Source organism: Dasypus novemcinctus, chromosome 10, assembly GCF_030445035.2.
Source record: "Dasypus novemcinctus isolate mDasNov1 chromosome 10, mDasNov1.1.hap2, whole genome shotgun sequence".
NCBI classification, from domain to species: domain Eukaryota; kingdom Metazoa; phylum Chordata; class Mammalia; order Cingulata; family Dasypodidae; genus Dasypus; species Dasypus novemcinctus.
Window position 1 is genome coordinate 52,508,189 of NC_080682.1, and position 24,695 is coordinate 52,532,883.

The following is a 24,695-nucleotide window of genomic DNA, read 5'->3' on the forward strand; positions in this document are numbered from 1 at the left end:
TGGTAGATGTCATTCATATTTGCTATGAACAATTCAGGAAGTATAGAAAATTAAAAATAAATTCACCCTCAGTATCCCTAATGAGTAAATAACATCACTGAATTTAGGTAAATATTGCTCAAAACACCTTTCTATCAATCTACTGAGGTACAAATAAAAATAGAGAGAGATAGATGGGCAGGTATGCTTTTATAACAGATCCTACTGTACATTCCATTTATAAATACAGAGTGAAAGATTTACTTTTATTTTAAATAATAAAAATGCTTCCCTCTCTCCAAGACTCTCAATTCCTGAGTTTTGTAAGTCCAAAAGATGATGCTCCTTTTCTGCTGGTATGCTTGAAGAAGTTCAATAAATTTAAGAACATGGTTCCACATATATGTCAGTTTAACGTAAGGTCTACAACATTCTTAGAATGAGATATACTGTTTATGTGTCCTTTAAGTTCTTTCTCCATTGCAAGAATTTTTAATATTTTAATATTTTTAATTTCTGAAAATGTTTGTTAGGTTCCTTTCTCCTTCATATCTATTAGCTTGTCTCTATTATCACTCTTTGACTTCTTAGTTCCCTATAATTAACTAAATATTCCTCTTTGTTAGAAATTTTATTTTTGTCACATTTATCCAGTTCTGTATGATTTTATGAATAATTATTAGTCTTATAATAATGGAGATTACATTCTGTATCTGTTTCATTAGGTAGCCAATCTTCTTTCTCATATCAAACTGGTGTTTCATAATTTTATTTTAGCATTTTTTCTGAATTCCTGCTATTATAAACTATTTTCTTGAATAACATATTTTAGAAGGTAAGAAAGAAAACCTGTTAATTCATACATAAATCCACCTTTGTTTATAATTTTAATTCCTCTTTATTTGTGCTTTTATTATTAAAATTTTATGAAGTTAGAATTTTAAAAGTATAACATGATTTGATTTATGAAAATTACGACAACAATACAAACGATGTATCAAAAGGAACAATTACTTTTAAAATTCCAAAGCCCAAACTAAGCAACATTTTTCTTTGAGTATACATTTTTTTTAATCAATGTGATGTTAAAATTTTGAATGTTTAAATAATTGCTTGCACTGGGGTTCTATGTTTATTTGTACCTTTCACTTTTTTGTAATTAGTTGCTTTTACCCCTGCAGATCAAGAGTGTGGCGGTTTGAAACTGTATGCATCACAGAAAATTATGTTCTTAAAGCTGATCCCCTCCTGTGGGCATAAACCTTTAGTAAATTCAACATTTTGATGGGGTTACTTCATTTAAGACATGGACCAAGGTGGAACATAAACCTCTAACTGGAGTCCTTTATAATAGATGTCTATAGGGAGAGATAGAGAAAGCCTGGGAAGCAAGAAGCTGAAAGCAACTAAACCCAGAAAAGAATGAAGAGACCAGCAGATGCCATCACGTCCCTTATCATGTGGCAGAGGAGTCAAGGATTGTAGGGAGCCAGTCTTCAAGAAGCAAACATTGCCTTGATGATGCCTTGATTTGGACATTTTTCAGTCCCAAAATTGTAAGCTTGCAAGTGAATAAATTCCATTGTTAAAAGCCAAACCATTTTATGGTATCTGCTTTGTGCAGCTTGGTCAAATGTCGCTATTTTATATAGTTATGAATTCCAAAACAGATATTGGTTTAATTTGCAATCTGGTCTATTACTGGGCATGATTGAGTTATGATTAGGGCTCTGATTGGACCACATCATTAGGGCACTGAGTTCCCACCCCTTTATGAGTGGGGACTCACAGATAAAAGGCATGGCAAAGGACAGAGTTGGAGTTTTGATGCAAAGGTTTCTGATGTTGGAGTTCTGCTGTTGGAGTTTGATGCTGAAGCCTTAAGCTGGAGCCCTTGCAAGTAAGCACACAAAAGAAAGAGAAGGTAGCCTCAGGAAGAGAGGAACCCTGACCCCAAGAAGAAGCAAGTCTTGAGAAGGAAGAAAACTTCAACGCAGAGAGAAGCAAGATCCTGGAAGGGAGGAACCCAGGACAGCCATCAGCAGTCATCTTGCTCCAACACATGAAAGTAGATTTTGATGAGGGTAGTAACTTATGCTTTATGGCCTGATATTTGTAAATTTCTACTGAAAATAAATAACCTTTATGAAAACCAACCAATTTCTGGTATTTTGCATAAGCACCCTTTTGGCTGACTAATACAGAATTTGGTACTGAGGAATGGGGAAGTGTTTTGCAATGACCAAAATGCTGGAATGGTTTCATAAATGGGTAAGGGGTATTTTCTTGGAGGAATTGTGAGATGCTTGGAAAAAAGACCTACAGTGCTTTGAAGAGACTGTTGATAGCAATATGGATGCTAAAGAGACTTTTTATGATGCCTTAGAAGTGAATGATGAAGCTATTATTGGAAACTGGAGGAAAGGTGATCTGTATTTTAAAGTTGCAGAAAACTTAGCAAGATTAACTCCTGGTTTATGGAAGGCAGAATTTGAAAATGGCAAGCCTGTACGTTTAGCTGAGGAAATTTCCCAAGTAAACCTGGAGAATGTGGCTTGGCTTCTGCTTGCAGCTTATAGCAAAATGCAAGATGAGAAAGATATACTGAGGACTGAACTGTCAGGCACAAAGAAAACAGAATCCAATTCTGGAAATTCCAAACCTCTGAAAATCAAACTTCCAGATGAAAGTGGTCCATTGGAAGATTTAACCAAACTTTGAACTTGTTAATCAGGATTGAAGATGCAGTTATCCTGGAAAAACTTGTGGAAAGTCTTTCTATCTGATTGCTTGGAGCCCTGCTTCTTGCATGCTAAACCAACAAGGTTTTTGAGAGAGCTGTATGAAAAAAAAACACTGTCATCTTGAACTAAAAGGGTCATTGAAAGGAGAGATAGGAGGAGAAACAGCTTTAAGAGAAAAACCATGGAAGCTTAGATCTGGAATTAAGACCTCACCTTGGACCAAGAGAGGAACCCCACCCATGTGTAGTGAGGGTGAGTTTGCATCAGTAGTTGAAGAGTGTGGATATTTCCACCTGGTGTTTTGGGAGAGTTTTGCCACTCCAGGGTACAGAGAGGGTGGAGTGCATTCTTCAAGGATTAGGGTGGTTAAGGTCAGTACCCCACAGGAGTGAGAGGAGTGGACCTATCCCCCATAGATTAGGGAAGGCCAGGTGGTCAACTTGTTGTTCTGAGTGGGTTGAGCCTGTATGCCAAAGTTTAGGGGGAATGTTGTCTTCATGTCACTGTATTAGGGAGGTTAAGACTCTAATCCAAGATTGGGTAAGGTGTGGCAATCACCCCAACACTCTTTGAGGGTGAGGTCTGGAGCTTATTGACATCCAGATGCTTGATGAGGGTGGAACCAAAAAAATGGCCATTGGGCAAGCATGTGGAAAGGGTGGGTTCCCATAAGACCCCAAGGAGAAGAAACCATCATCTTAAGAATGGCCCTCAGACTGAAATCAAATGGAAGATACCGTGCAGTTTTACTGAACTGTAGAGGGCATGTGACTCATGTTTCCCTCCCAATTTCTCCTTATTGTAATGAAAATCTATCCTTTGTCCATTTGTGTAATGGAAACATGTAAATTGTTTTGTAAGTTTCAGAGGTCTAAAGCAGATGAGATTTTCCCCAAAGACAAACTATTTCTCTAAATTGATTGTGATATGATTTAGTTCTTGCATTGTTATGATTTAATATATATTTGAATATTTGGAATTCAGAAGGTGGAGTGTAGAATTTTGATATAGTTATGAATTCCAGAAATAGATATTGGATTATGTTTGTAATCTGGTCTATTACTGGGCTAGCAGACAGTACCAACATATACCCATGGGGCCTTGGGTCATGAAACAGGATGCTTTTCTGTGTGCCCCAGACAAGGTTAGATTTTCCTCTCAGGCCATAGGAGTCTAGTTTATGACAAGCCCATGGTATCTTTGGTGGGGTGTTTTGGTCAGCATAAGTTGTATTTAGAAGGTTAGAAACACAGGAGCTAGCAAGGTGTTTATGTATATGTAATATTATAAAGTCAGTTATTTTTTAATAAATTGTTATTTGCTTAGCTGACAAAGTAATTATTTGACATATAGGTTTGGTTTAATTTTATTGGCATCATTAGAGAAAAATGATGCTATTGTACTTTGTTGCCTGCTGTCCTTGCCTTCATAAAGTTTAGTTCAGATCGTGATAACATCTTTTTTGGGGGGAGGTAGGTAGTCTCAATTATAACTGTGGCTTTTTCTGAGAGAGATTTTCATGGGGTTTCACATTTCTGCAATATTTCATTCTAAAAATAAGTTGAAATTTAAACAACTGCCCATTGACTCTGGCAAAGGGAAGGATTAGTCCTCAATTTTATCTCACGAAGATCAAGCAGCCAAATTCAATTTTCTTCAGCAGTTTCCTTTTTGATGTCTTCATGGAAAAGGGCACCTTGAACCATAATCTCTTGGTGTTAAGTAACTAAGAAGGTTAGGTGAGGTCAGCAACTGACTTGAGAGCCATAATGAAATGTCCAGGATTTGTGAGAAATGTTCAAGATGTCTCATTGGTTACTATTTTTCCCCTCTGAGTTTGAGAGGCAGACGGTAGCAGACACAGTAAAAGTACTGATTTTTTGTGTGTGGTAATTTTCTATGTTCAGGAGTTTAGCAAGATGCTGACCTTTATTGCAGCAAGACCTAAGGGTCCTTAAAATTTACCATGTGGCTTATCTCTAGGAAGAGTTATATCTACATAAGTCACTTTCCCAGTTGAACATTTATACATATTTCTCAACCACTCCATTTTTAAAAGACCAACATTAACCACTTTTATGCAAAATTTTCCCCATTTTTCAGACTCTTAATTTCTTATCTATCAATAAGAAATTAACAAATCTCATCCACAGTTACAAAAATTGCAAGAAATATAATATATTAAGGCTACATCAATCTTACTCATTAATGCTATTTCTTTAAATACTTATAAATTTGCTCAAAATTGTTGGTATTAATAGTCAAGTTTTTTATTTTTTAAAATTTCTTCAGTCATCATGTGCTTCCATCTGGAAAGATCTAAAATTAAAGATTTTTAAAAATTAAAAATAATCACTCTAATCTTATTTTGTACAATATGATAGGTAGAAAATTTTAAAATTTTCCAATAAATGTTTTTTCTATAGATTATATATTTTTAATATATTTTTAAATGCTTTACTGAGCTGGCAAAAAATTGTCATACTCTCAACTTCATAGACATTGGTCATTTTTTCCCACCAACTTGAGAGGACTCAAAACTCTTCTGGCCTCCAGGAATACCATTTTAATTCATCTTTTATCTTATTTTTGCAAAAAAATCTCAATTTGAAAATCTACTTTAATTTACTTTAAAGTAGGCTTGGGTTTATGATGCTCCCAGGAAATTGGCAGAGACAAATAAAATTCCTTTTTAGTACAATGAAATTTTAAAGCCAACCTAAAATATTTCTACGATATAGGTGCATGGCATTTGATACTTCAGTCAAAAAACCATCAAGGAAATAATCATAGGATTGAAAGCCAGAAGTAACAATAAATTGCAGTATAACACCTTAAATACATCAGATACTGAAATTACCAGGCATACAAACAAAACAAACTTAATAATATAAAACTTAAAAAATGACTAAAACCAAGAAACTTTAAAATAATCAAGCAGTTTAAAAAACATATAGAGAACTTAAAGAAGATAGACTATGATTCAGGACTATAGAATTTGTCAAAAGAACAGAGTAAAAATTAAACAGACCATGCCAACAAAAAATAAAATCCAACCTCCCAAATTTCAAGTTAATTAACAAGTATTTTAATTGCCTATTCGAATAAAAGTCAAAATTATTCCAAGGAAACTAACAGAATCAAAACTCTCAAAATGGTCTAAACGATGTTTAGTGCCAAATTCAGCATGTAAATGTATTGCCTTCCCCCCCAGCATGGGATATGATTCCCAGGGATGAGCCTCCCTGGCACGGAGGAATTACTACCAAGGAGCAGCTGATGATGTAACTAGAAAATTACCTTGAATAAAAGGGTCAACATGGGCCATCAGAATATCTCAGTCTACATATAATACCAAGAGTTAAAATGCTTTTTGACCTGAACAAAAGGGGGAAATGGAAAGGACAAATGAGTTTACATGGCTATGAGTCTCCAAAAAGAGCTGGGAGGTTAGCAGAGGGGTTACCCTTATGCACACCTGAGCAGAGTCCCAGAGACAGATAAAAGTAGATGTAACCCCAGGTATTGGTTCTTCTGAGGGCTGCAGAGACCCACAGGTTCTATGGTCATGGCAGATGGAGTTCAGTGCCATGTCAGTTGGCCCTACTTTGCAGTTTGTGTTTCTGTGTGATGGAGCTGGACTCAGATGTAATCTTTGTTCACAAGCCTCTCCTGTTACTTTTACCAAACTGTAGTTGGTGCTGGGATTTAATGTATACCCAGGGGACCTGAATCTCTGGACTGACCATGTGATCACCAGGCCCTGGGCCTCCACAGACTTGCAGCTCCTATACTCTGGTTTATTGAACTTACCCCACTCAGCTAACATGGAGGTGAAGAAGGTCAACCACCACACCAGGGAGCCAAGAGTGCCTACAACTGAAAGCAGGAAGATTGCATCTAGCATCCATGTGGAATCTAAGCCCCCTCTTGATATAGATGTGGAGTGGACACAACCATTCCAAGGTCCACAGGATGGAGGAATAGAGTATGGATTAGAGTGGACTTACTGATATTCTACTCATGAGCTATTGTGATTAATAATCAAAGAAAATGTGGCAGTGGTGTGGAGAAAGTGCCCATCGTGGCTGCTGGGGGTAGGGAGTGGGAGGAAGAGATGTGTGTGGGGGATTTTGCAGAGTTGGAGTTGTCCTGGGTGGTGCTGCAAGAAGAGTTACCAGACATTGTATGTCCTCCTATGAACCACTGAGTGGACTGTGGGAGAGTGTGGGCTATGGTATGGACCATTGACTATGAGGTGCAGTGGTGCTCAGAGATGTATTCACCAAATGCAATTAATGTCTCATGATGATGGAAGAGGTTGTTGTTATGGGGGGAGGAGTAGGGTGAGAGGGGTGGGGGGTATATGGGGACCTCATATTTTTTTAATGTAACATTAAAAAATCAAATAAAGACCAAAAAAAAAAATTTATTAGACATGTAGGGGTAAAATGGTGGCAGAGTAAGGAGCTCCAAGATTCAGCTCATCCTACAGGGAAGTTAATAATCACCCAGAGATATCTGAAATACCTGTTTGGGGGGATTAGGAGACCAAAAGAGCATCTTGCAACATCCTTGAAAGACTGGAAAGAGGAGACTGCCCGTCTGTGGTGAAGATTTGTAGATAGAGCATTCCACACTATGAAGGATGGTGTCCATCCTCCACTGAAGGACCAAACTGTCTCAGCTATTTCATGGCTGGAGTTGGAAGCTCCATTTCCCAAAAATGTGATAAGAAGAGACAGTTGGACTCTTCTTCTATTAACTTCAGCTATTGACTTCAGCTATTAATTAATAATTCTGCTAATGTTTAATCCTAAGAATAGCTAAAGTTTGAATTTATCAAAGTCAGAAAGAGGCCTGTAGCTGACATTGTAACATTACTCCTGGCATGAAGGGAAGTGGGGCTGATTGAAAATAACAGTGATGGTAGAGAGCAACTTCTTTCCACACAGATTAGATTGCAGCTCTAGCGCAGGCTCTAGTCCCACTTCATGCAGTCAAACCTAAGTGGACTTGCACCTACATCTTTGGGCAATGGCAGGCACTTTTGGCTTGCACAGACCTCAAGTCAGACACCTAGGGCTTTATCATCACCACCCAATAGGATAGGACAGGATCTTTGTTTCCTTGATCTCTCTGGGTACCTATAGGTAATTGGGCCTGAGCAGACTGGTTTGTAGAGTGCCTTTAATCTCATTCTCACCTCCCCTCCCCCCCATAGTATGAGGGGGCTGGTGTTGCTTTAGTCTCTCTGGGCGACTCCTGGTTCTTTCAGGCCACATAGACTGGGTACTCAGACACCTACATCTCCATCCCCACACCCCAATAGGATAGGAAGGGAGCTGTGTTCCCTTAGCTTCTCTGGGCAGCTGCAGGTACTTTTGACCCCATGGATTGGTTTGTTGAACACCTGGGACTCCACCCCTGTCCTCCTATAGGATGGAGGATACAAATGTTTTTTCAGCCACTCTGGTCAACTGCAGACACTTTTGGCCTGCAGGAACTAGATTTTTGGGTGCCTGTGGCTCCACCACCATGCCTGATAAGACATGGAGTCTGGTATCTTCACAGCCTCTCCAAGGAACTTCAGGCACTCAGTCTACACAGACTGGACTGTTGGGTACCTGTGGATCCAGCTCATCCTCCAGTAGGATAGGAGGAGATCTGCATTTCTTCAGACTCCCTGAGCAACTGCAGGAGCCTTAGGTTCACACAGATTGGTCTTTTTGGACGCCTGTGTTCCAATCCCTCCCCCCCCCCCCCTTTAAGGACAGAAGGGATAGTCATTTCCATTCTCTCTGGGAAAGTGTAAGTGCTTTCAGCCTACATATATTAGATTTTTGGGCACTCCAAAAATCTGCATTCCTGGTAGGAATGCAGAGGAGTAGGGGGACTGGTGCTATATCAACCAACCGGGGCAACTGCTGTCAGTTTTGACCAACATGGTTTAGTTTTTGGCCCACACCTGCAGCTTCACCCCTGTCCCAGGCAGAGGAGGAAGGAATGTGAAGTTTTATCAGTCTTTCCAGGCAACTACAGAGGGTCTTAGCCTGTATGAGCTGGATTGCTACACACATCTGCAGCTCCATGCTTATCCCTGAAACAGAGGAGAAAGGTGGAAGAAGTTTCATCAGTTCCTGGGGCAATGCAAGCAACAGCAGATGCCACAGTTAGAGAATCAACTACAGTCTCAGCTCCTACTACACAAAGAAGGGTGAAGGACAAGAAAGCTTAAACTAAAGAGAGAAACTATGCCCTTAATAAGTACATCTAGTAAGCCAGGTGTCAAGAAACCAAAAAAAAAAAAAAAAAGAAATTACAATCCATACAAGAAAGAGGAAAACATGGCCTTGTCAAAGGAGCAAGGTAAACCTACATGTGACATGAAGGAACTGAGAAAACTAATCATAGATTTTCAAACAAATCTCCTTAATAAAGTCAATTAAATGTGTAAAGAGATTAAGGATATTAAGAAGACACTGGAACACAAAGAAGAATGAATACATAGAAATATAGAAAATCTTATGGGAATGAAAGGTGCAATAAATGAAATTAAAAATACACTGGAGGCATAAAATAGCAGATTTGAGGAGACAGAAGAAAGGATCTGTGATCTGGAAAACATGTCCTCTGAAAGAGAACATATAAAAAAAAAACAGATAAAGAAAATAATGGAAAAATTTGAATAGGGTCTTAGGGAACTAAATAATGACAATATATGTGCAAATATATGTTTCAAGTATGTCCTAGATGGAGAAAAGATGGAAAAAGGGGAGAAGGAATATTTGAAGAAATAATGGTTGAAAATTTCAAAACCTCTTGAAGGACATACACTTCCATGTCCAAGAAGCATAACATACTCCCATCCATATAAATCTGAATAGACCTGCTGAGAGACACCTACTAATCAAAATGTCAAATGCCAAAGACAAAGAGAATTCCAAGTGATGCATCACATGCAAGGGGTACCCAATAAGATTACACGCTGCTTTCTCAACAAAAAAGGAAAGCAAGAAGACAGTGGTATGATATATTCAAGATAATGAAGAGAAACACTTCCATCCAAGAACCTTACATCTGGCAAGACTGCTTTAAAAAATGAGGGCTAGTTTATAGTATTCACTGATAAAGAAAAACTAGGAGAGCTTGTAATAAAGAAACCTGCTTTGCAGGAAATACTAAAGGAGTGCTATGGACTGAAAAGAAAAGACAAGAAAGAGAGGCTTGGAACAGAATATAGAAATGAAGATTGTATCAGTAAAAGTGGCTAAAAGTGTAAAAAAGGGTGGTAAAAATAAAATATGACAGATAAAACCACAGTGTCAATATGAGTGAAGTATGAACTGCCTTTTCAATAACAACATTGAATTAAATGGATTAAACTCTATAGTCAAAATACACAGACTGGTGGAATGGGTAAGAAAATATAAGTCATCTATATGCTCTCTACAAGAGACTCACCTTAGATTGAAGTATACAAATAGATCGATAATGAATGACTGGAAAATGTTATTCCACACATACAGTAACCAAAAACAAAAAAACAAAAACAAAAAACAGGAGTAGCTATGTTTATATCAAATGAAATAGATGTTAAAAGAAAACTTGTTATTAAAGACAAGGTAGAACATTATATATTAATAAAAGGACAATTAACCAGGAAAAAATAACACTCATATATGTATATGTACCTAATCAGATGCCTGAAATTACATGAGGCAAAAACTGGTTAAACTAAAGGGAGATATTTATAGCCCTGAATGCTTACATTTAAAAAGAAGGAAAAGCTAAAATGAATGACCTAACTACTACACACCTGGAGAAATTAGAAAAATAACAGAAAACTTTTCTCAAAGCAAGCAGAAGGAATGAAATAACAAGGATCAGAGCAGAAATAAATGAAATTAAGAATAACAACAACACAAACACACAATAGAGATCATTATCAAAACCAAAATTTGTTTCTTCAAAAGGAATAACAAAATTGACAAATCCTTAGCTAGAAAGACAGAGAGAAAAAGAGAGACAATGCAAATAAATGAAATGAAAAACAGGACATTACTACTGACCCCAAAGAAATAAAAGAGACCATAAGAGGATATTATGAACAACTGTACACCAAAAGTGGAGACAATGAGGGGAAATAGAAAAATTCCTAGGAACATATAAACAACCTATATGTACCCTAAAAGAATTAGAAGACCTCAACAAATCAGTCTCGAGTAAAGCGATTAAAACAACCATCAAAAATTCCCCAAAAATGGAAAGCCTAGGACCAGATGGTTTCACAGTTGAGTTCTACCAAGAATTAAAGGAAGATTTAGTACCAATCTTATTCAAATATTTTTTTAAAAATTGAACAAAGAGGAAGTCTACAAATCTCATTCTATGAAGCCAGTATCACCCTAATACGAAATCCAGATAAAGATAATATGAAAAAAGAAAATTACAGCCCCAATTCCCAATGAATACAGATGCAAAATACAGATGCAACAAAATACTTGCTAATTGAATCAATAGCATATTAAAAGAAGTATTCGTCATGATTCCAAGTCAGTTTTATATTAGACATGTAAGGGTGGTTCAACAAGAAAATCAATCATTGTAATATAATACATTAATAAATAAAAGAAGAAAATCACATGATCTTACAGATTGATGTAGAAAAGGCATTTAACAAAATACGGCATCCTTTCCTGATGAAAATACTCAAAGGATAGGAATTGAAGAAAACTCTCTCAAAGGCCATATATGAAAAACCCATAGCTAAAACATTGTACTCAATAGTGAAAAACTGAAAACTTTCTCCTTGAGATTGGGAAGATGACAAGGATGCCCTCTCTCACCATTGTTGTTCAATATAGTGCTAGAAGTTCTAGCTAGAGGGATCAGGCAAAAAATAAAAATAAAAGGCATCTAAATTGGAAAGGAAGTAGTAAAACATTCACTATTCACACATGATATGATCTTATACCTAGAAAGCCCCCAAAATTCTAAAACAAAGCTGCTAGAGCTAATGACAGAATGACAGGATACAAGATTAATATGTAAAATCAGTAGTGTTTCCATAAAGTCAGGGGAAAAAATTTCATTTACAATAGTGACTAAAAGAAGCAAATATTTAGGGATAAACTTCATCATGGATGCAAAGTACTGGCATTCAATAAACTACAATGCATTGCTAAAAAATTAAAAAGACCTAAATAAATGGAAAAATATTCTGTGTTTATAGATTGGAAGACTATCATTCAGATGTCAATTCTATCCAAACTGATATTTAAATTCAATGCAATCCAGATAATAATCCCACCAAGCATTCTTTAAAGAAAGGGAAAACACAATTACTAAATTTATTTGGAAGGATAAGGGACCCAAATTGCAAGGAACATCTTAAGAATGAAGACCTAAGTTGGAGGACTCTCACTTCTGGACATTAAATCATACTACTTATCTACAGTGGTAAAAACAGCATGGTATTAGCATAAAGATAGGCATATAGACCAATGGAACTGAATTGATAGTTCAGAAATAAACCCTCACATCTATGGTCAAGTGATTTTTTATAAGGCTGTCAAACCCACCCAGCTGGGGCAGAACAGTCTATTCAACAAATGGTGCTGGGAGAACTGGCTATCCATAGCTAACAGAAAGAAAGAGGACTCCTATCTCCTTATGCAAAAACTTTCTTAAAATGGTTTAAAGACCCAAATAGAAAATCTAGACCCACAAAGCTCCTTTAAGAAAATGTATGGAAATATCTTCAAACCTGGTGGTAGGTAGTGAATTCTTATACCTTACACTGAAAGCAAGAGCAATGAAAGAAAACATGGATAAATGGGACCTCCTCAAACATAAACACTTTTGTGATTGAAAGAACTTTACCAAGGAGGGGAAAAGTCAACCCACTCAATGGAAGGAAATATTTGGAAACCACATATCTAATGAAGGCTTGATTTCAATTTTATATAAAGAGATCATACAAAGCAACAAAAAAAAGAGCAAGCAATCTAATTTAAAAAGACTTAACTAGACATTTATCCAAAGAGGAAATACAAATGGCAAAAAACACATGAAAAAAATGTTTACTATCACTAGGTATTAGGGAAATGCAAATCAAAATGACATTGAGATATCATCTTACACCACATAGAATGGTCATTATTAAAAAACAAAACAAAACAAAAGACAACAAGTGCTGGAGAGGATGTCAAGAAATGGGGCTACTCCTTCTCTGTTGGTGGGAATGTAAAATGGTGCAGCTCTGTGGAAGACAGTTTGGCAGTTCCTCAGGAAGCTAAATATAGAACTGCCATATGATCCAGCAATTCCTATACTAAGAATATATCCAGAAGAACTGAAAAGTATGACATGAAGACATTTGCACACTGAAGTTCATAGCAGCTTTTCTGCAATTGCTAAAAGATGGAAACAACATTAGTGTCCATCAACCCATGAACTGATAAACAAAATGTGTTATATACGTATGATGGAATACTATGTTGCAGTAAAAAGAAATAGGACACATATGATAACATGGATAAACATTGAAGACATTATGCTAAGTGAAATAAGCTAACACAAAAGGACAAATATTGCCTGATCTCACAGTTATGAACTAAATATGAAGAACAAAGGTATGGAGTTAAAACCTAGAGTAGAGGATATTAGGAGATAAGAGGAGGGCTGAGAAGGTATACTGATGCTTAATGTATGTAGAAGTTTAATTAACTTGAATGTAAAAATGTGGAAATTGATAGAGGTGATGGTAACACATTATAGTGAGTAGAACTAATGCAGTTGGTTTATAAATGGGATTGTCTCTGAAAAGGGTAGTACAGGGATGTAAATGTCAATTGAAAGAAAGCAAGAGAGTAGTCTGGGGACTGAATAACTCAGACGTAGATGAGACTTGTGGTTAATAGTACAATACAATTGTGTGTCATGAACTAGAACAAATGTACCTTGCCTTGGTAGGGTGGTAAAAATGTGGAAAAGCAAGGGAAAAATACAATTAATGTAACCTATGGACTGTAGTTAACAACAATACTGTAATATTCTTGCATCAATGGCAAAGATGTACTACATTAATAGTGGTGAGATGTGGAAGGGATATACCAAATATATGCTGTGGGCCATGGTTAGTGGTAATAATCTGATAGTGTTATCTCATGATCTGTAGGAAATGTTCCACAACACTGTAGTGTGTTGGCGAAGGAGTGTTGTATATGCATTCTACAAATTTGCATGACTGTTTTATAAGTTCACAACTTCTCTAAAAAATGTATTTAAAATATTTTTTAAAAGTTTTTAGACATGGAATAAAGAGAGAGGAAGGATGGAAGGGAGGAGGGAGAGAGAGAAAGAGGGATTAAAGAAGGAAGAGAAAGAAAGATGAGAGAGAGAGAAAAAAGGAAAAAAGAAAACTGAAACTTTGTCTTGAGAAATAGCTGCCAACAAAAACCAACCTCAGGATGTATGAAATAGATGATGGAATTTGCAAAACAGGAGTTTTTGTTTTTTTTTTTTAAGATTTCTTTATTTATTTCTCTCCCCTTCTCCCATCACCCACAGTTGACAGCTTTCTGTGTCCATTCACTGTGTGTTCTTCTGTGACTGCTTCTATCCTTATCAGCAGCACCAGGAATCTGTGTTTCTTTTTTGGTTGCGTCATCTTGCTGTGTCAACTCTCCATGTGTGTGGCGCCATTCTTGGGCAGGCTGCACTTTCTTTTGTGCTGGGTGGCTCTCCCTGCATGGCATGGCACTCCTTGCGTGCATCAGCACTGTGCATGGGCCAGCTCCACATGGGTCAAGGAGGCCTGAGGTTTGAACCATGGACCTTCCATGTGGTAGGCAGACACCCTATCCATTGGGATTTTAAATTTGCTGTTAAAATATATTTAACAACTTAAGGGAAAAGATGTTCATAATAAATAAATAGCGAAGGATTCTGCAGAGAAAGAAAAATAACAAAATGGCATTTCCAGAACAGAAAATTAAATTATTCAAAAGAAGAACTTCACTGAAGAGCTTTAGCAGGAGTTTTATGATCGCAGAAGAAAAGATCAGTCAAACTGAAGACAAAGCCATAGGAAGATTACGATCCAAAAACAGAGAAAAAAATTGTGGAAAATAATTATCAGAGGCTCAGTGTCCTGAGGTCAATATTAAGCAGTCTGAAGTGCATGTTATTGGAGTTTCAAAGAAAGGAGAGTGAAAAGAAAAGGAAATAATATTAAAGATCTGTTGGGTAAAAACTGTATAGTGTGTCATTGTATGAATATATCCCAATTTAGATGCCCTTCTAATAATTATGGGCATTTGGTTGCTATATAATTTTATTTGATATTGTTAATTATGCTGCAAGTGTTTCTCTAATTTAGGATAAATATATAGGTGTTAAACTGCTGGGTTGTTGTTTGCATGCCTGTTCGAATTACTAGATAATTGTTCCACCGTGATGATTCATGGTGTGTCTAACCAAAAACAGGTGACCAAGGTTTAACAATCTCAGTACTATATCCTCTGTATATAACTGAATCCTCTGTATATAACTGTATATAACTGAAGTCACAGTTACTCCCTCTGAAGCTTCCTGCTTTCGCAGTTCTTTCTAGGTAAATAGGTTAAAATTTATTAGTTTAAGTTATTTTGATTTGGGTTTCTGCCTCTTGCAATGAAAAACCGTTGGACTAACACAGAAGAAAATATCAAAACTGTGAATGAATTTACCTTAAATCTACTTATGGTACCTAGCTTCCATTTAATTGGTACTTCCTAATTGACTTAGTTTCCCAAGAAAGGGGTTATTGAACAGCTGTAATCAGTCACCAAAGACTGGGCATAGTTTTTCTTTCACCATTGTCAATCTCTACCAATGAAACAGAAAGTATAACTTACAGGGCATAAAGTGTTTTATGTTAATCAAGAGCAATTAAATAAAAGATAAGTAATGCAGCAAACATTACTTAATAACTATGGTTATAAACTTTTTAATTGTAAAGAAAACCTGAATCTTCTCCACCCACTCCTCTCTCTATTAGCTAAGTACTTAAAAATGTAATATTGTAATATTGGTATTTGTCAAATTGCACAGGAGCTATTACTTCCTTTGTGAACACAAGACATTAGAAGATACTATGTAATTGCAATCATGTTTTTTGAAAATGAATTATTCAGCAACCACATTTAATATTGCTCCAAATGGTTGTAAGGGTTGCTAAAACATTATTTTCCTTATTATAAAAATGCAATACTTAAATTTCATGGAATTTATATTTAGATAAAAGTTACAGAAAAATACTTCACTAAATAGAATGAGTGCTATTAAAATAACCTTATATAGAAACATCAGGCTTTCAGACTCTATGTCCATTGACTAAATCGTATGCTTTTTTATTTTTTGAAACTTTAGGCACAGTAGTGTATCCATCTGATGTGTTTTTGTTTCCTGACTGCAAAAACAACTACCACACATTGGATGGGCATAAACAAAGTGAATCCATAGGTTCATGGTTTTGAGGCTAGGAGAAGTCCAAACTCAAGGCGTCATCAAGGCAATGCTTTTCTCCTCAAGATTGTGTCATTCAGAAGCTGGCTGCCAGGGATCCTTGTCTTCCTGTTACTTGGCAATGCATGTGGCTGCTTCTCTTGGCTTCTGCTTTCCATTGCATTCTGGTTTCTGACTTCTTCCTCTGTGGCTTTTGTCTCTGTATGACTTTCACTCTGTTTAAAAAGGACTATAGTAATCTGGATTAAAGTCCAGCATGATTCATTTGGATCACACCTTAATTAAAGTAACACCTGGAAGAGATCTTATTTACAATGGGCTCACACCCACCGGAATGGAGTTTAAGAACATGTTTTTCTGGAAGTGGACTTTGCCCAATGAATAGGGCGTCCATCTACCACATGGGAGGTCCACAGTTCAAACCCCGGGTCTCCTTGACCCGTGTGGAGCTGGCCACGTGCAGTGCTGATGCGGGTAAGGAGTGCTGTGCCATGCAGGCCCACATGCAAGGAGTGCGCCCCCATAAGGAGAGCCGCCCAGTGCAAAAGAAAGTGCAGCCTGCCCAGGAACGGCATTGCACACACAGAGAGTTGACACAGCAAGATGATGCAACAAAAAGAAACACAGATTCCCATGCCGCTGACAACAACAGAAGCCGACAAAGAACACACAGCAAATAGACACAGAGAACAGACAATTGGGGGGGGGGAGAGAAATAAATAAAATAAATCTTTGAAAAAACAAACAACATATTTTTCTGGGGTTTATAGATCCAAGCAACCACAGATGAATGTGCAAATGTGCTGATGAGACTTCCAGTGTTTCTGTGAAGAATTCTTTATCTGGTCTACATGATGGAAGTCATAATATCAAGGAGAAAACAAATATGTACAGATTATTGAAACAGGTAAATGAGAAAAAAAATTATGTAATCATGAATATCTCAGTCTAAGTTTTGTCTACCATCTGTGAGATATGTGACTGTATTATTACACATGTGAAAATGGGACTACCCATACTTATATTCTTAAAATTAAATGAATACTTAAGTGTGTATGTGTGTGTTACATACTGACAGCAAGGAATGCTATTAAATATTATATACAGTTATTGATTTCCTGTTATAAGCAACTGAACTGAATATATGTAATATACCAAGTATTTCTACTATCATATCCCAGTTTATGCTTTCCTATTATGAACAATGAACTGGAGAGCAATGATGAATGCTTGGATAAATAGATAAATGAATACACAGATAGAGAGATAAAGATGTATATAGGAAAATATATATATATTTGCATATATCACTGGAAAGCAGTAGTTAGTATATGATAATAGTAATATTAGCATGTTATTATAATGATTACTATTGTATTATATAATTTATTATGACAGGTTATTAAGAAAAGATTGATTCCATATATGAGCCTATACATTGTTTTAGTGAGTAGAAAAAGAATAAAATATATAACTTTAAAATGGTAAATATTTACACTTTCTCTCTGTCAAGAACACTAATACATGCTTTGATATTCAGAATTGTTTTCAGAAAACTTATTTCTTCTTCACCTGTGGAGATAAAATTTCATTTGTTCACAAATGAAGGAAAATAATATTTGTTATTTCAGTGATGTCTCTCCACTGCTTAAAACCTCCCAATGCTTTTCTGCTGTATAAAAGATTTTAAAAATAAAATAGAAGGCTCTATATGACCTAGGCCCCATTTTCTCTGACTCTGCCTGCTATTGTTTATCCTCCTTGCTCACCCTGGCCTCAGTTTTTCCTGAAACATGCTAGGGATGCTTCCATTTCAGGGTCCTTTCAGTAGACCAGGAATGCTCTTTCTCCAGATGGTTTAATGATTTATTTCTTTAAAGCCTTCTAGGTATTTCTCAAATGTTACCTTCTCAATAAGTTGTAAGCAAACAACCCATACTAGGTTAGTTTACCTTATCACTTCCTTCTAATATTTTCTTTACAAGGCAGGAGAAACCTGACACTTCGAAGACTGGTGTTCCTCACGCTTCCATATTAGATTTTGCCTTGGGGAACACAGATGTGAAATCTAGAAGAAAGAAAAAGGAGAAAACTTTTAGACTTCTAGAGGCAATTCCAGCCAGAAGCCTGGACAGATAAAAACTAGGACTGGCTACTACTTGCTTGTGATTCATGTCTTCATGCTTATTTAAAATAAAATGCTCAAAAAGATAATTTTGGTGAAAGAAAAACATTTTTAGATAGGCGAAAATGAGATAATTTGCCACAAACAGACATGACAGTAGATTTTAAAGAATGCATTTCTTGAAAATAAGAAAAATCATTCCAGAAAAGATAGCCTGAAGGGAAAGAAGGAATGGTGAATAAAAAGGCAAGCATAAACATAAAATTATGTTAAGTAATAATAATGATAAAGTTCATTTTCGAGGTTAAGAATCACCATATACTGGAAAAAATTAATGTAATTATTGAGAAATAATATTTTACATATATAGATATTAACAAAAGAAACAAGACAAATTTTAGAAGAGTTAAGAGAATTTCATAAGATGGTTAGCTGTTAAGTCTGTGTGTATAAGTCAATTGCATCAAACAACCATAAAATGTAATTCAAAATAAGACACAATTTAAATAGTATCTGAGAATATGTAGTATATGGGCATACATTACAACAGATCTTTAAGACCTCTATGGGGAAAACTATGAAATTTTATTAGGATATGATAAGGAAGACTTCAATAATTACTGACTCATTCCATGCTGGTGAATATGAAGAATAAATATTATCACTATTCCCAAATTGATCAATAGATTCAATGTAATTCCAAATAAAATCCTTTAGGACTTTGTCAAGCTGACTCTAAAATGTACCTAGAAGAACTAAAATCTCTCCATTTCTTAGTATAATTGAGTAGCTTTTATTCAATGTCTATTGGTAACAATTAGAAAAGCCAGTTACAAAGGAAATAAATATGTGCTTACTGGCATCAGGAAATTTAGGCAGCAAGAATTTGAGAGGCAAAATTCTGGTAAGGGAGAACTCATATCTAAACCACCTTTATATTTTATGTTAGAGGTTTGCAATAATTAACAAGCCGTAGCGTAGTTTCCCCTGATATCCATTGGGAAAAGGCAAACCCCCTCCCCTGCGTCTGAGGGCTTGGAAGGCACTTTCCCACAGGTTAAACAAAGAAACCTCATAGAGACAGGAATAGAGGGAGATGGAGATCTTTACTACCTCTACCTGCATATCAGAGGGAGACAAGATGGAAACCTTCACTATTTACATGTCCTTTAATCCCTACGGATGAAAAGAAATATCTGCTCCTGCAGCTTTCCAAGTAGTCATAAATTCCCTCAACTCCCTCCTACTACCTCACTCTGATGCTCAATCCCACTCCACTATCATTTCCCCTCCTAGAAAAGTTCTGTATAAAATCAAGTCCCCCTCTTCCAGGAGTGGGCTGAAGTCTGTTCTTCAGATCCCCTCCATTGGGAGAGCTTCTCAATGAATATATTTTCTGCCTGTAGTCAATCAGTCTCCATGTCCCAGTGAACGTCATTTTTCTCCAACATTTTGCATATCTTTTTCTCCTCAAGTTTTGCCAATTCTAAAGCAACAGTTGAGAAATTAGAAGCTGAGCAGGAAACAGTGACTAAAGTTATGAAAAACTGAACAAGACTTTTGACCTCCTCTTGAAGATGTATGAACAAAAATTATAGTTTAGGTAATCCTAAGAAGGAGGAGCTGTAGTAGACATCCCAGACTTCTTTTTGGGATTTTTGAATATAAGCGATATATGCATAAAATCTAATACAAAGCCTGGATGCCAGCTTTTGGAATCAGAATAATTTCAAACAAAAGTGAAAGGAAATGCCCATATTCTGTCTGCCACTAGCAAAATTAGAATCTTCCAAGAGGAAGAGACTCCATTCAATGGATCAAATTTTCCCTATGATTTTCATACCTAATATCCAATATTCAAAAAAAGTTATCAGATATACCAGGACAGAGGAGCAAATAGCCAAAACCCAAGAAAAGTGCAATAAAAATAAACTAAGAAGAAATTCAGTTATAGGAGAATTCAGAGATTTTTAATCTACAAAGAACTGATGCAAATGGTAATTCCATATCTAAAGACACAATCACTGAAATTAAGAACTCAAAAAAAGAGTTTAATGAAGTTAAAATACAGTAATGTAGAAGATATGTAATCTGGAAAATAGGTCAATAAAAAATAATCAGATGGAGGCATGAAGGGAAAAAGATGAAAATATAGAAAACATGCATCCTTCAAAAAAAAAGCAAAACAAAGATATTTGCAAGCTAACAATAATTAAGAAAATTTGTTGCCAGCAACCTTACATTTAAAAAATCCAAGTGCAATATTTTCCTAAAGCAATAAAAATACACCCAACAGAAATACATGCATATGTCCACTACATAATATATTTAAGAATGTTCCTGGCAGCATTATACACAATAGCCCCAAACTATAAACCATCCAAATGTCTAAGAACAATAGAATGGATAAACTATTATGTTCCTCAATGATATAATATATAGCCATAATTAAGGATAAACCTTTGCTACAAAACATATATAAATCTTACAAACAAAATTTCATGGAATGTAGCCATACACAAGAATGAATATTTTATCATTCAATATTTGTGGATTTAAAAATCAGGTAAAGTTAATTTATGCTGTTAGAAGTCAGGATGACTTGTTTTTTGATTTTTGGTTTTAGAAGAGTGTGGAGATAGGAGTGTAGTATGATACAAAAGGGCTTAGACAGTGCTAATTGTGGTTTATTTCTTCATATAGGTGGTAGGTAAATCAATATATCCCTTTTGTGATATTTATCTGCTGCACACTTATATTTTGTGCATGTTTGTGTATTTGTTATACTGCAACTAAAAAGTTTAATGAAAGGAAATCAACCAAGATAATCAATAAAAAGAAAAAAAATAGAGGAAGTTCAGCTTTTATAAAGCTAGGATATGGAAGAGAGTAGTAATAATGAAGATAAATTTGCATCAATGATTGAAAGAGAAGAGAGCATGATGAAGATGATTCAGATGCAGTATTGTATTGAAACCTTCTATTTAATACAGGGAACTGTAGATTACTGGATCAAGGAGGAGATATTCAACAAATGGAAATGGAGCAATTATTTCTTTGGGAAAAATAGGAACTTGGATCTTTAAATAACAACTTTAAAAAAAAGGCAAGTAAAGATATAAATATCAAAGGAATAAATTTATATTTTAAAGTAAATAAGTGTCAGGTCTGAGCCCTTCAGTCAGAGTGGGGGAGTCACTATTAGCAAAGAAAAAGGCATTTAGAGCCATGGGGAATTTATACATATTGAGTTTATTCCATGCTCTTTCCCTTCCTCTGCTCTCTCTCTCTCTGCTCTCCTTTAAGCTTCCTTTGTTCTCTCCACTTCTCTGTTTACATGGAAGCTACTTTTATGTTACAACTATCAGAATATATGATTGGATCTTACAGTGCCATACCTTCATGTTACATTTACTAATTAGCTGGTGCATGGGTCAGTCGGGATCAAGTTCATCCTCCAGGAGCTGAGTGCAGTTATGCTGTGTCACTGTGTCCCAGGTATAGCCAGAAAGTATCCAAGACACTGAGGCCATTTAACTATTGGACTCTAGCTCCTCCTACAGTCCACCCCTTAAACAGCTGGCATCTTAAGAGCTGGCTATCACAGGGCTGCACCCTGGGCCCAAAGGCCATAGCAAACAAGAAGGCACAAAAAAACCATAACTAAGAAAGTTACAAAACCAATGCCAATAAAAAACCCATTTCCAAGTGGAGCCCGGGTGTTCCCCAATACCCTGTTAGACTATCGACTACAGTACCATTACAAAGAAACTGGGGGGGGGGGGTGGTTAAGAATGGGAAGGTTCCATTCCACTATTCTCTGGGAATCATTGACACTTTGTTTGATATACTGGGGTACTATTTCCCTTACTGTTACATGTTCAGCTGGAAACCACCCCCACACATTATAGATAGCATAACCCACTGGGTGGGGAGGGGGCCGAGTATTGTCCATATCTCTGCAGAGTAGTGCTTCTACTTGTCTTCATACTGTTTCCCATTCTGGTATGGACTGGTCATTTGTCCGAAGCCATGTCCAATTGGCTTCCTTCACTGGGGTGATGGTCAATGGAAGGCCTGCTCCTTCAGCTGGCAGGTCAGTGCATACCCAGCACTGTGTTATGTTATGAACTTAGGCATAGGTTTGAGCCCATGACAGTACAGTATTGACTGCTGTCAGCCTGGGCAGAAAGACAGTAGGGCTAAAGATATACCATGAGAGGTAAATCATGTCCCTCAGGCAATGTCCATGCAACCTGTTCATCTTGGGACAGAATGGTGGCAGGCACTTGTGTCCACGTTGGTCTGGAATACCATACCTTGTCTCTCCACCTTAAAATTGACCACAAGGGAATAGCTCCACTAGGAGTAATGCTATGGGTTACAATTGCAAGACAAAAGTTCCCCTCAGAACTTGTTGTCAGACAGTGCAACTTGTATCTCAGATGGCCATTTACAAACCCATGATGTCAAGGTAAATTCCCTCTTCATGCTGTCTCCATATGGTAACAGGACTGCTCTCCAAAGTTTGTCTGACCCCAAGGTAGTGGGGGCAGGCAATATCAAAGTTCCATCTAAAACTTTAGGAAATGCAAGAGTGTCTGAGGTATTCATTATTACATGTAAGGGTAAATCACATCCCTGCACAATTAAGTCTAGGGGCGACTGTGTCTGTCATGGCTTCTCATTTAGAAGGTGTGTTGCCCACAGCAGGTGGATAGCCCATCACTGCAAGATCAGCTCCCATTGGAGACATCATGTATTGCCTGTCCTTTAACAAACCATTATACCGTTCAGTCATGCCTGTAGCCTGAGTTCAATATGGAACATGCAAATGCCAGTCAGTGTCTTCATTTTTTGCCCAGGTTTGCACTTTGGAACCTGTGAAATGGGTGCCTCTGTCATGCCACACTTCAAGCGGATGCCCATCCCAGGCACTTAAAATATTCAATGCCACAAAGTACTCTTTTAGGTGGCTATTCAGAATGGAAGGGCAAAAACTAAACCTGTACTAGTATTCACAGCTGTGAACAGGAGGGCAGGGGTCCACTATAATCTACCTGTGATACCTGTAGGAGTCTATCTCCTTGCTTTACAACTCCTTTTTTTCATGGGCAACCAATGTCTACATGGGTATTGTTTAGCACATAGCTCACAGGCTGTTACCATGTTCATTGCATCTGCAGGTGTTAATGGGATGCTATATCTCCTGGTTATCTGCAGGAGGGTTCGAGTCCCCAACATGTCCCATGTGCCTATGTAACCAGGCAGTCCACCCATCTGTCAGACAGTATAAAGCTCTTACTTGTGCTAGATGGTCAGCAATGTCATTTCCTGGGCTTATGAGAGGTTTATGTCCTGCAGCATGATGAACTCTTAGACTGCACTCTTGTCCTTTGGACCATAAAAGTCCTTCCACAAATTTTGTCCCCAGAGAGGTCTTTTACCAATCATCCATTCTTGCTGCTCCCACTTTGGGAGCCATAAAGTTAGTCCTTTTTACACAGCCCAACTATCTGTACACATGGTAAGGAGGCTGGGTTCATGCATTACAACTAGCCAAATGAGTGTCAGTTCAGCCCACTAGCTGCTTTGATCAAATCTGGTTTCAAATCAGATATCTTTTCTATCCATTTGAATACCTAGAGCAGCCCAAGACATCACCATGCCTTTGCTGGACTAATCATTATACCAGGCATCAGCTGGAATAGTGCCCGTTCCATCCTTGTATGGGCTAGGACCTACAACCTGAGGACCAGGAAGCCCTCTGGCCGAGGGGTCAACTCGATTTTCTCTGCTGGTCCTAACACTTCCTGCAACTGTGCAGACAGGGGGCTAGTACTCAACATTGCCCACTGTTTCAAATATGTACCCCATTTGGCCAATGTGGGCATCTGAGTCACCCCAGTCATGGGGGCATCCAACCACAGACGTACCCATCCTGCCACAGGAGGGAGGCTCTTATTAGGGCTCCTTGTGGTCCTGTAAGTGCTTTACATGCCTGAAGGGTGGCATACACTGCCACTAAGTGACACTCAATGAGAAAATAGCAAGGTCCTGCCCCTTCCCATAGTTGGGACCAAAATCCTATGGGCACCCTGCCTTTTCCATGTATTTGCCAGAGGCCCCAGCCATACCCAGAATCATGACAAGTGACATCAAGTTAGAAAGGCAGGGGATGATCAATAACTTGCGAGGCCTGACCAACTGCCTGCTTGAAAAGCATGTTTATGGGTATAGTCCAACCCAAACACTTCCCTTCTTTTGGAGGGATAAGGGGTGGTGTATCTGTGCCAAATAAGAAATAAACACCTTCCAATATCCTAATAAGCCAG